Source organism: Festucalex cinctus, chromosome 15 (genome assembly GCF_051991245.1).
Source record: "Festucalex cinctus isolate MCC-2025b chromosome 15, RoL_Fcin_1.0, whole genome shotgun sequence".
Taxonomy (NCBI): domain Eukaryota; kingdom Metazoa; phylum Chordata; class Actinopteri; order Syngnathiformes; family Syngnathidae; genus Festucalex; species Festucalex cinctus.
Window position 1 is genome coordinate 14,806,576 of NC_135425.1, and position 12,640 is coordinate 14,819,215.

At 37.6% G+C, this 12,640-nt stretch overlaps 1 protein-coding gene across 12 annotated transcripts in view; it reads left to right on the forward strand.

Moving 5' to 3' along the window:
- The window catches only part of LOC144002254 (RIMS-binding protein 2-like), a 62,536-nt gene that overhangs the window by 7,635 nt on the left and 42,261 nt on the right, over positions 1-12,640 (forward strand). Inside the window, exon 1 of one of the 12 annotated variants that reach the window (XM_077497312.1) lies at positions 3,456-3,610. The exons of the other annotated variants lie outside the window; for them this stretch is intronic. The gene's annotated coding sequence lies outside the window, so the exon portion shown is untranslated. Of the gene's footprint in view, positions 1-3,455; positions 3,611-12,640 lie in introns of those variants that run through there. 12 annotated transcript variants of the gene reach the window in all.

The window sequence follows — 12,640 nt, forward strand, 5'->3', positions numbered from 1 at the left end:
TCTTATAGGTTGTTCCGTAGTAAATTGGAATGACAGTCTAGTCAATAATCCTAAATGGCTGTGTTGTTTTCCCCAAGCGCACCAAGTAATATATGCTTTAACTCCTTCTGATAAAAGATTTTCAGGTTTAATAATAGTCCTTAGCTTCCAATTGCATCACACATAACAAAAATGCCACCATCACTATTGTGACCACCCACACACTATTTGGAACATTCACAGTGTTTTATTAGACTATTCTTGCATTAATTGAAATCATTTTACAGTTTTCTTCCACTCAAGTGAAAATAGACTATTCTATTAAGCACCCATTGTAGCAAAAAGAAAGTGACTAACCCTAACCTAAATCCAAAGACAAGTTAATACATTACAAATAATAAAAAAATGGCATTTTAAATGTCAACTTTTCTTTGGTCTTCATCAGAATTACTCTTTTATGACTTTTTTGTTTTATTATTACAATTAAATATTGACATAATTATACTCCATAAAGAAACTGTGTGTAGTAGTTAGTGCCATCTAGTAGTGAACTAATTCATTCATTTTAAAACACCACTATTAATTTCAATAATATGCAAAAAACTATGTTTTGACACTTCAACGTACATTTAAAAAAATATATATAATCATAGGTCTAGTAATTGCTATTTATATTACATAGGTCACGCCTCGCCTTACAGGAGGCTAGCATGTTTTGCCACCGTCCTTCTGCTACGGATGCCCAATGGAGAAGAACTTCGCGAATGTAGTTAGCCTCTGGTGGTGCTTGCAGCTAGTATCAGACCCAATGATTGACTTTCCGCAGCTGCACGACAGGTGGTCATTGCAGAGTCCTGTGATTCAGGCTCCTACCGCCTCTCTTCCGCTGTTTTGTTCTTGTTAGCTTTTGCTAACTTCTGCCGCTAGCCGCTCTTATTAGCAGCTCCAGGGAGTTCTTGCTAGCCACTCTTGTTAGCAGCTCCAGCTAGTTATTACTAGCCAGTCTTTACTTGCACATGCTTTGAATTTAGGTTGTTGCATTCTATTAGTTCACCACAAATAGGCACTGTTTGTATGCACCACACAGTCAGGTGTGCTGTCTCCATTTTGAACACCCAGTTACCTTACAAATATAGCTCTCGCCCAATGGTTCACTCTTGCTCCCATGTATTTCCAGCACTTTTCATGCCTCTTTGGACTAGCCCCCACCCCTCCTCTTGCCTCCTATATTCAGACAGAGGGGTGGTCTGAGGTCACTGGCGAGGCCTGTGCAGCATCATGCCTGCTAGAAGCTAACTTGATGTGATGTAAATCAGACAAATTCCTGCCAGTCTGAAATTATAGCCTGGTCAATCTTGATATTGGTTTTTGCAATTGCTCAGCAACACTGTGCTTTCATCCTGATGGAGTGAAAGGCTCTTCTTTAAATGTCAGTATTATATAAGCTTCCACTGTTTTTATTAGTCAGGAAATGTGCTAAATGGGCACGCTTTGGTTCATGAATGAATCAGGAGGGCACTTTTCTGTTGCAGCATGACTGTGGCTACAATGCAGATCGAATAGAATAAAATGGAATGGAACTTTTTCATCAGTTTCTTATATATTATTGATTACTAAATATGGTCCCCTCCAAAAGTATCCTAACAGCAAGGCCCATTCCATTGTTTTTGTTGTATACTGAAGACATTTCAGTTTCAGATCGAAAGATGAATATGAGTAGGTCTGAAGGAAATGTTGTATACATTGAAATAAGCCCTCTTGGATTAATATGAAATCCTATTAACTGGATTAAATCATTTTAGGGATCAAGCTTGATATATCCACACTTCCATAAACATCAATGAGCCCCCCCCCAACCCCCCCCCCCCCCACACACACACATACCGATGTCAATATGATGTAATTAGTCATTATGACAAGGCGGCGTAGGCAGTGTGATAGCAAGTGTGCTCTGTGTTGTCGTTGAGGGCTACAAACTGTTAAACTGTGAAGATTAACACTGGAACAAAGTCATCACATTGTTGCACTTGAGCCTGAATTCAGACCACTGAGGCTTCAACTTTGTTGTGGTACATGAGCTCCTATATTTGTATGCAAAACAATCCCTGAATTAAATGGTCAAACTCTGTATAATGTTAAAATGGCTTCAATCTCTTTAAAATGATTTTTATTAAACTTATTTTTATTGTTGTTTTTATATTTATGTATTCATATATATATATATATATATATATATATATATATATATATATATATATATATATATATATATATATATATATATATATATATATATATATATATATATATAATTGTATTTTTTTTTACTCTGAGTGGATTGGAGAGACAGTTTTTTCGTAGGTGTTCCTTGAGGGGCAACTTATATCAGACAAATGTGTCGCTGTGCTCTGTTTTAGCCACGCCCATTTAAAAATCATTAACAAAGATGGTGTAAAAACAAAAGTTTAATGCTATGGGCTTTATTTTCGTGCCTAGCGCAAGTGTGGCACGAAGCGTGGTCTAAATCTGCGCAGGGGCTTGCTAGACTATGTTTAGATATTTTTGCAGGTACAGTGCGGCACATTAAAAAAAAGTTATATTTTGCTCTGTTGTGGCCGTGAGCACAGCTACTAATTGTGGTGGTGACTCTTATTCCTTATCTATTTTCTCAGTTTGCAGGCTGAGCCGCGATTGGTCTTTTCTTGAACGCTGAGCAACAGTGATGAGGTGGATAAGAACAGGTGGATTTTACTGCTTAATTCATATTCCACAAACACAATTTCAATCAGAATTCTATGTTTAGACTATCGGGGTCTGCATAGAACATAAAGAAAATTTGGGAGTTGACTTATCCTCTAAACAATGTCTCATTTCACTGCCTTGTTATTCCTCAATAATTCTGCATTTACAGGGTTATAATGTCTCATTGAATCTGTTTGAAGTTTTTATATTGAAGCTTGTATTTGATTATTGTGAGAGGCTGTGTTCATATTTCATAGTAAATTAAAAAATACTCCGGCAAGTGTAAATATACAGCATCACAAATCTGCCTCCTCTCTAAAAAAACTAAAAACTGGCTTGGATCTTCTTTCTATTAATAATACCACGGAGAGTCATCAGTGTCGGACGCCTTTTGTGTAAGTAATAAAGCGAATGCGGCATCAATCTAAATGATGCTCAGTTAGTGTCTTGGCAAAAGGCTCCGAAGCTAATGAGAGCCTAGGGAGACTTGGGTCCTCCTTATTTGCTGCATATTGCCGATACATCCAAAGAGTAACCCAACGGGGTGTGCCTGGCTGATTATCATTCAACAGCGTGAATTTGTGCAGAGGATAGGAAATTGAGCACAGAGGAAGAGTGAAAGGGATGAAATGATGGAGGAAGGGTGTTTCGGAGGAGGGTCTTGGTGGTGGTGGTGTGGGGGGAGTGTGTGGACAAGGGGGCGGAGATAAGCGAGAGAGAGCGAGAGAGCGAGGGAGGGAGAAAGACGCAGGCCCCGGAGCTGCCACTGATGCTGCTGCTGATGCTGCAGCCGTTTGACAATTCCCCACCCAGAGAAGGAAAGCAGAGGAAAAGGGACGGGGAAGGAAGCGACACCTCCGTCAACATGTGCCGCCGCTAACCTCACGTGGTAAATATCAACCTCGCTCTCTCACTCCGCTTGTCTTCTCACTGCTGCTCCGCATCATTGTTCTCAAGTGTTTCATCTCGCCGCCTCCTATATATAGTGCTGAAGGGTTAGCATAGCCGGGCAGCTGCATGGGAGCAACCTGACTGCAGGAGGAAGGAAGGAAGGAAGGAAGGGACGTCCAATAGAGAGAAAGATGGAGGAATTTGACATCTGTGGGGAAAAATATCCGGCGTCTGTGTTTCTTGACTTAAAGCTGAGCCACCTGTTTGGAGATGTGTGTGCGTGGGTGTGTGTGTGTTTAAGGCGAGGGGGTGGGGTTTCTCTTTAGCTTTAATCATATTATGTCTTCTATTGTGTGCATGCACAGTGACGTTATGGTACACATGTTCACAAGCATCCAAGGGGGAAGTCAAATGGGCGGCCACTTTGTCAAACAAATTGATCTCGTGGGCGTGTGCGTGTGCGTGTGTGTGTGTGTTGACATGATCTGTCTTTGGTAACCTGAGCTTTTCCTGGTTCTTGCATGTGGCGAGGTTGCCAGGTGTTGTCTCTCTCCCAAGGGTTATGATAGTTTTGGATTTTTCATTATGGTTTGTGTTTATTTCGCTTTTACATTTGTTTTTTAAATTTGGTTAGTTTTAATGGGTTTAATAGCTGGTCTATTAGTTTTTCTTTTCTTTTTGTCCCCCCAAAAATGCCTTTTATTTTTATTTTTATTTTTTTTCTTCCAACTTTGGTTAGTTTTAATGAATTTTGGAGCTGGTCTATCAGTTTTGATGATTTATTTATTTTTTTTTAAAAAGCTTCAATTTAGTTTCATTTTTTTAAAATGTGTTTTAGTTTTTATTTCAGGTTTGACTTCTGTTGTTGTTGTTTTTATTAATTCAGTTAGTTTTATTGAGTTTTAGAGCTGTCTATCAGTTTTAATATTTGTTGAAAATACTTATTTTTTATTTTTTATTAATCTTATTTCTTTTCTTTTTTTTAACTTCCTTTAAGAAAAAAAAGAAAAAAGAATATCCAGTTAGTTTTTTAGAGCAGGTCCATTATTTATTTGGTTATTTATATGGATGTGACTACTGTCTGAAAAAATGGTATCTAACATCATTTAGTTTTTCTGTTTTTAGAACTGTTTTATTATTTTGTCAATCTATATGTCTAATGTCTATATACTATAACGCTGTATCTCTCACTCCCACTCCCTCCATCAGTACTGTACATTTATTAGAAACAGCTACACTACACATCGAAGTTTTAGGGATGCTGTGTTAAATTATCATAAGGAGCGCAGCACAGTGTTCAAGGGGTTCACACGTTCGCTTCACAGTTCTGAGTTTGAATCTCAGGTCAGGTCTGTGGGACGTTGCTTCTAGTCAGCTTGGATATACGAAGTGATCTAGAAAATGGATGGATATACTGTACGTATAGCTAAAAAGAGACTTATTGATGAGTGTTTTGTAAGCATGCATAGAGTTGAAACACTTGCATATGCTTGATGGTTGTGTGGGCGGGTGAGAAGCCAAATAAGAAGTATGTCAGGGAAGTGAGAAAGAAAGCTTGAGCGGACAGCTATGTCGATTTCTCATATTATGGTATTTTCTTTTTAATATTTATTTATTTTGCATGAGTAATGTCACCTCTTTCTGCTTTTATCCATTACATTTTTTTTTATACGCTGTAACTCTCCAAGGTTTCTCTTGCGTCATTTTTCTTCGTCTTGTGGTTTGTCATCTAAAAGTGATTGGCCGGAGGGCTCGAAGGAGAGAATATGATTGATATGAAAAACTTGTTACCTTCAAACAGCAGTCCACTTGCAGGAGCACACACAGATCAACATTCCACATTACGTCTTTTTTCATACACACACCCACACACATTTCTCTCTATTATTTACACACATGCACACTGTATGCTCTCACTGCACATTCGTAGGAATGACAAAGATTTAGCTCATGGCTTTATTTATTTATTTATTTGTTTATTTATTTATTACAACAGTCAATGTATAGGAAAGACAATTCAGTGTTATAATGTCCCTTTATGATGATAAATAGTTAAAACCCTGAATTGTAAAGCAGCATTAGGATCACTCTAAAAACAGTTGGGTCAAAATAAACTAATGTGGGGCAAAATTTCACACAAAGTAGTTGTCGGCACCTTTTTGAACCATATCGGGTTATTTATACTGACAGCAAACAGTTTTTAGAGTTTAGCATTAACGTACATTCACTAATCTGTGAGGACTGCCTGTAAAATTTTACCTTGTGTCAGTGGGGGTTTTGGTCTCTGATATAATTCCATGACAAGATTACATAATTTCCATTGATGTGCCTTTTTTTTTTTTCCATCAAGACGATAAACAGTGCAGCGTTTTTATGATTTATTTATTTATTTATTTTTAAGCAGGATTTTGCTGAAAATTTCCACATTAAGTAGTGTCATGGATTATATTCTGCTGGATTGGGTCCAAGTGACACAAAGATCCGCCTGCTCCAACAGATGCACCTATGGTGAAATAACAGTTAGCACTAGTTAGCATTTTGTAATTACACATTAGCACTCCCAACAGAACTGGAATGGAACCGTATCATGAGCAGGCTGGTGGAATGCTTGAATTTGGACCACATAAAAGAGCATCAGATATATTAAATGTCGCTTTCTGTCATCCGGATACCTGCAAGAGAACCGTCTCTATAGCAACCCCTTCACCCCCCCCCCCCCCCCCCCCTCCCCTTACCCAACCCCTCTTTTGCGTGTGTGTTCATGCAACATGTGAAGCTCCCGTAGTTCAGCCTGTAGACGAGCGAGCGCCGTTTTGATTGCGAGCGTACACGCCATAAGTGTCGACGCCATTTAGCCGGCGGGAAGAGCACGGAAGGGAATGAAATTGAAGCAACTTTTCCTCCTCGTGTTTCCTGGCAGCTTTTCAACATGCACACGAGACATATTTAAAGGGGAGATGGAGCACTGCGGGAGGAAATCGGAAGCGGGCGGGGCCGAAAGAGAGTGGATGTCGGATGAAAGTCAGTAATAAAATTGAAATGGGGCAGTGTGCTTGATATGCAGGTGATCTACTTGAACTCAGATCACATGATATAATTCATAATTGGAACTGGCAGCACGGTGGAATTAGCTAGCTAGCTAGCTATATTTACACATTGAAACTGCATCGGCCGTGGCTAATTCAGAGCGCCTCATTGTTGGCTGTGTATGCGCACATCACAGAGAAAAAGGGTTATAATAGTTTTGGATTTCTCACTATAGTTTTTTTGTAGATTTTTTTTAAAAATGATTCAGTTTAGTTTAGTTTAGTTTTTATTAGCTTTATCTGTCTCTGTCTGTCTGTCTGTCTACCCATCTATCATCTGTCGGCCTGTCTGTCTATTATCCATCCATCCATCCATCCATCCATCCATCCATCCATCCATCCATCCATCCATCCATCCATCCGATATATAACCTGGAAGCTAGTGTATGAAATTGATAAAGAAAAAAATGAAGAACATTTTCACTATAGTTATATTTAGTTCATTTTTTTAAGCGCTTTTGTTTTTATTTTATTTCATTAAAAATTAATAATAATAATTAATAACACTAATTAATTAATTTTATTTGATTATTTATTTATTTTATGTATTTAATTTAATTTTATTTAATTAACAAAAGATAGTTAAATCAAATTTCCTGTTAAGTTAATAAAATTTTAATTGGTGTAGTTTCTGCTTCAGTTTTTATTAACTATAACCTTGCGGTGGATCCGGACTTTGCTTTGGCGTGGCCATTTTAGAGCGCCTCATCGTGAACACACGTTACGGAGAGAAATGCGGAAGAGCGAGGAGGAGAACAAAAAAAGTCAGATGTGGACCAGGACTTGATTTGATTTCATTTTAATTCAGTGATTCTTTGGTATATCACTAGTAGTAGCTACTGTACTCAACACCTTGACTTTTGGTTTATGTTCCCTGTGTTTAGCTAGCCACCAGTCCAGAGTGCAACCCCGCCTCTTGTCCAGAGTCCTCTGAGATTGGCTGCAGTTCACCTGCGACCCTAATTAGGATAGGCACTATAAATATAACGGATGGCTACAAATGTAACTGATTCTCTGGATGTACAGCCTCATCATCTTACAAACAATCAATTCAAAATGAGGAGACTAGTGTGGATCACTCAAAGCCTCAGTGATCCTGAAGTTATATGATCTCTTCCAGCTTTTGGCACAGCATCCTGCCACAGCTCAAAGTGCCCTCGTATAACTTTTCTTGTTTTTGTTTTGCTACATAATCTCCCCACGCCAGGCGAGAGGAGCCCTTTAGGGAAGACACATGCTGATAGAAGATCTGTTAATTCCACATCACTAATCGGGTGTCCCCTGGTAATTTAATTTTTACTCCCACTTTGCTGTTTCTTCACAGGCGCTTTTGTTTCACTCTTACTTGTCTTGCTGCTCGGTCTTTCTTGATAGCATCTGCAGTGGGAGACTTTAGTGGTGTGAACAGTGCTGAAAGGGCGTCTATTGAGGGAAGGAGGCAGAGAGGAGTTCACAAAGTCACACGGAGCAGTCTGTTCAGGTGACATGACAGCTCTTGTTCTGCTGTAACTCTCACCTATGTGCTCTGAGCCGCTGGGATTTCAACACCTGAGCCTGCCTGGATGATGTCTTATCCACATTTTATGTTGCAGCCTTTTGCCAACATCTTTGTTTATATCTTTCTTCCGTCAAAAATAAATCAAAGTCAAACACAATTTCAGATGAACTCAACTCACTTCACAACAAGCAGCCGTTTGGCAGACGGTGAACAGTTTTTTTAAAAAAGCTTTCAAACTTTCTACTGCATAACATAAAATGATTAAATTCCGTGTTGTATGTTAAAAAGAACACATAGCTTTGCCTTTTACGACAGTCCATTTAGTCTAACTGCTAACAAACACATTTTTAAAAAAAATGCTCATTTATATCTTTGGCGATCAAATGAGTAAGGTTTAGGGTTGTGAAAGTCTTCGTGTGTCTCTGTCTGTTGTAATTTGTAATACTGCCCCCAGGTGGCCAAGGGGCACACTGTAGAAGGAGCAGCGCAATGTCCACTGGACTGAAACAAAACATGACAAAAACTGTACTTCTTCATATTCTATGTAATAATGTCAAGTATTTTTCTTTTTTTGCGGGGTCTGGAACAGATTACCGTCATTTCCATTCATTTCTGTGGGGAAAGGTGATTTCACATACGAGTGTTGAATTATGAGCGTGGTTACGAAGTTGTATCTCAAGGCATCGCTGTAATTTTAAATCTTCCTCCACCTTGATGAAGCCCCAGTTCTAGCTGAGCTGTGTATTCATAGAGCACCACATTGAAGCTAATGGCAAAAAGCAAAAGTTGGTTTTAAATAGAATATTATTGATTAATCGGATGGCTGATATTAGCTTTTTTTTTTTTTTTTTTTTTTTTAAACTACTGTACATATAATGCATTTTTGCTGCTTTATTTATTTTATTTTTAACACATTAGACGATGAAATACAATTCCTGCCCACCGAAAATCAGCCTGTTTTTTTTTTTTTTTTTTTTTCTTACATATTTTTCTCTTTGTTTCAAAGTCACACAAATACTCAAGCAAAGTAGGGTAATTAAAGGGTAAGTAGGGTTAAAAAAAAAAAAAAAAGCCAAATCTTCTGCCTATAATTGTGTACTAAAAATAACTTTATACTTATACAATATAGATATATTTTTAATTAATCGGTTATCAGAATTTTATTCTGCAAAATATCTGAATCATCATCGGCCTAAAAAACCTCCATAATGGTCTGACCCTACTTTAAAGCAAGAATGAAATGCTGATTTTCTTCTTCTCAGTATTGCAGATTTGTTTCTGTTTGTTCTTGTCTGCCGATTTACAAACGGCTGCTGTTTAAGATAAATAAACTCGTGTGTGTGGATCCAGATTGCAGGAAACCATTGAAAGAAAAAAAACATGCTTGGATGCTTTTGTGTGTATTTCTCGCAGGCTGTGCATTTTAGCAACTGTGCAACGGGGTCAAGTGTAAATTATTTAGCGCCTGTGAATACTTGTTGTATGTTTTGCAGAAAATTGGGGCCATGCGAGTGTGTTGGTAGATTGTGGCTCTCTATGTGAACCCGCAGAGTCTTGTGTAAAGTGGCCTGCAGATTTTTGCTCGCGAGACGATTTCCTGGCTTTGTGCGCGCTCGACCTTTGAGATGCTGGATTGCACGCGTCTGTTGGTGTGTGCGTACTGAGCGTGGGAGCCCTTCCGAGCCACCCAGGCATTCTTTGAGCACGCATGAAGGTCCATTCAAGCACATGTCATCCTTAAGCAGGTTTTGGGCTCATCATTGACTGCTTCCATAGACTTCATCCATTACATACAGACTTAGACTTAGACTTGACTTGACTTGACTTATACTGCTGTGCCCTCGTATTCCCTGGAGGCATTTGTATTCTCAAACCTCAAGTTGCTCCACATGCAGTTTAGCTACAGCGTATATACATGTTACCTGTAGGCTCAGTCATCGTGTCTTTCATGGTCTCTTTACACATGTTTTGGAACTAATGGTGAACAGTTTGTCAATAAAGAGGCTTCAAACTAATAATACTCACTGTAAAAAAAAATAAAAAAAATGCTGATTTTACGGTAAATTACCGGCAGCTATGGTTGCCGAAAATGTACCGTTAAATTACGGTAACACGTTTTCTACTTTTACAGTAAAAAAAATGTTTTGACACTGTTGATTTTACAATTAGAAAAGTAAGTTATTCAAGATTTTTACTGTTAAAAAAAAAAAAAAAAAGTTTTGGGCATTTAAAAAAAATAATGTTTTACCTGAAAATTTACAATTATAAAAAGTACTTAAGTCAAGATTTTACCGTAAAAAAATAAGCTTTGGCATTTAAAAAAAACCCAGCTGGTTTACTGTCAAACTAAAAATCATCGCTTAAAGCTAATAAATACAGTGTTGCCTCACTTTTCACGCAACAAACAGGCAATTTGCATACACACACACACACACACACACACATATATGTATGTATATATATATATATATATATATATATATGTATATGTGTGTATATATATATATATATATATATATATATATATATATATATATATATATATATATATATGTGTGTATATATATAAAATACGGTGCATGCCCAAGTCCTTCAGAATAAAATCATTGAAAATATTTATGTCAGTGTCCTCTAAAATACAATACCGTATTTCTACTGTTTTGGTCTTAAATTCCTGTATTTTTTGTCCTGTTTTCCTCGCGGAGTGGAGAAGCCAACAGCTTGTTTCGTGCATGCACAATGAGAAATCATTATGTTAGTTCCGTAAAAGTAATTAGTCTGGATCACCAAGATGCTCCTGAAAAGGAATTGCTGAAATTTGTCATTAGATAAAACAATAAGTGGAAAAGAGAATTAAGAGAATGAAATGCCAAACAGGAGAAAATCAAATCATGTGACCATAGCAGCGGAGGATTAAAGGAAAAAATGAATAGCGCACTGACAAACGTTCCAGGAAGTGAGCTGGGGATGACTCATTGGGGATGCTGAAGAAGAGTGAGAGGCGAATGACGACGTGTGCGCTATACGTGGTGGAGAAGTTAATCTCTGTTGACGCCGGCGCCCGGCCTCTTGCTGCTTCTCCTCGGTCAACTTTTAACCCATAAAACTGATTTGTCTCAGATTCGCATTTCACGCACTGTCTGACGTGTATTAAGGAAGAGCATGCAATGCAAGTGTGACTGCAAAAACAAATATCCCACTTCTAAAATGATGTCTATGCATCCATCCATCTGTTTCTCTTGCTTCTTCTATAAGCGCATGAGACTGTATGTACTGTATGATAACTTGTCAGAGTGTTTATGACTTCTGCAATTGTACGCAAAAGAGCTTGAGGCAAATTTATGCCAGCAGATGATTGTTATGCAACCCATTCATGCACATACATACACACCCACGTACAATCCATGCCTCACTGTAATGACATTACTCACTGCCATCAGTGTCTTTGCAATACAGTATGTCTTGAGACAGTCACTCTCTCTCTATATATATGTACGTATGTGTATATACAGTATCCGGGCTTCGCTATTATTTTTTTTGTTTAGGAAGAAGAAAGTATTTTATGTATCAGGTCGGCTCAATTTTTGACCAATATTGGGTTATTTAACTTTTGACCCAGAAGTTTTAAGTGTATAAACAGTACAAGTATATATATATGTGTATATGTATATATTAGGGGTGTCATTATTAGTGCATTAATTTTGAGTTAATTTAAAGTTTCTTTAATGCCACCATTTTTTCCCAGCGCAAGATTAATGACGCCCCTTACTTGGGGAATTCCAGTCACAATGCAGCAGACACATGCAAAATTTATCAGTACTAAATTTAATAATAATGCGTATATTTGTGGAGACTGGGGTTAAGTTGTATTTTACACTTTTAAAAATTGCAGAATTTCACAAGTAGCTTCATGTTAAAGATGAGATAACTCTTAATATGAAAAAAAAAAATGTACTGAGCTGTCACGTCTTACAAGTGAAATTATGCCATCGAGTGGCAGAAAAATTACCTCAATACAAATCAATATCACACTCGTTTTTTATAGTACATATTTTTAATTTGAAATCAATTTGATGAGTTATGCAATAACTATTAATGACTAAAAGATGCAGCCATATTTCTATTGAACATTTTTCCACTTTTACATTAACAATGGATGAAAAACAGATTTTATTGTACATTTAGAATAGATATAACATTTGCGATTAATTGTGAGTTAACAATTGAAGTCATGCGATTAATTACGATTAAACATTTTAATGGGCTCTTTGCACAAATCCACTACTTCCTGAACTTAACACCACTCCTTGGTTTCCTGTCTTTCATGAGTGGACCAGCTGATTAATCCAGGTGTGCCTGACCTCGGTAACTACAACGACATTGGCCAGACACACCTGAATTAATCAGTTTGTCAACTCATGAAAGACAGGAAACAAAAACGTGG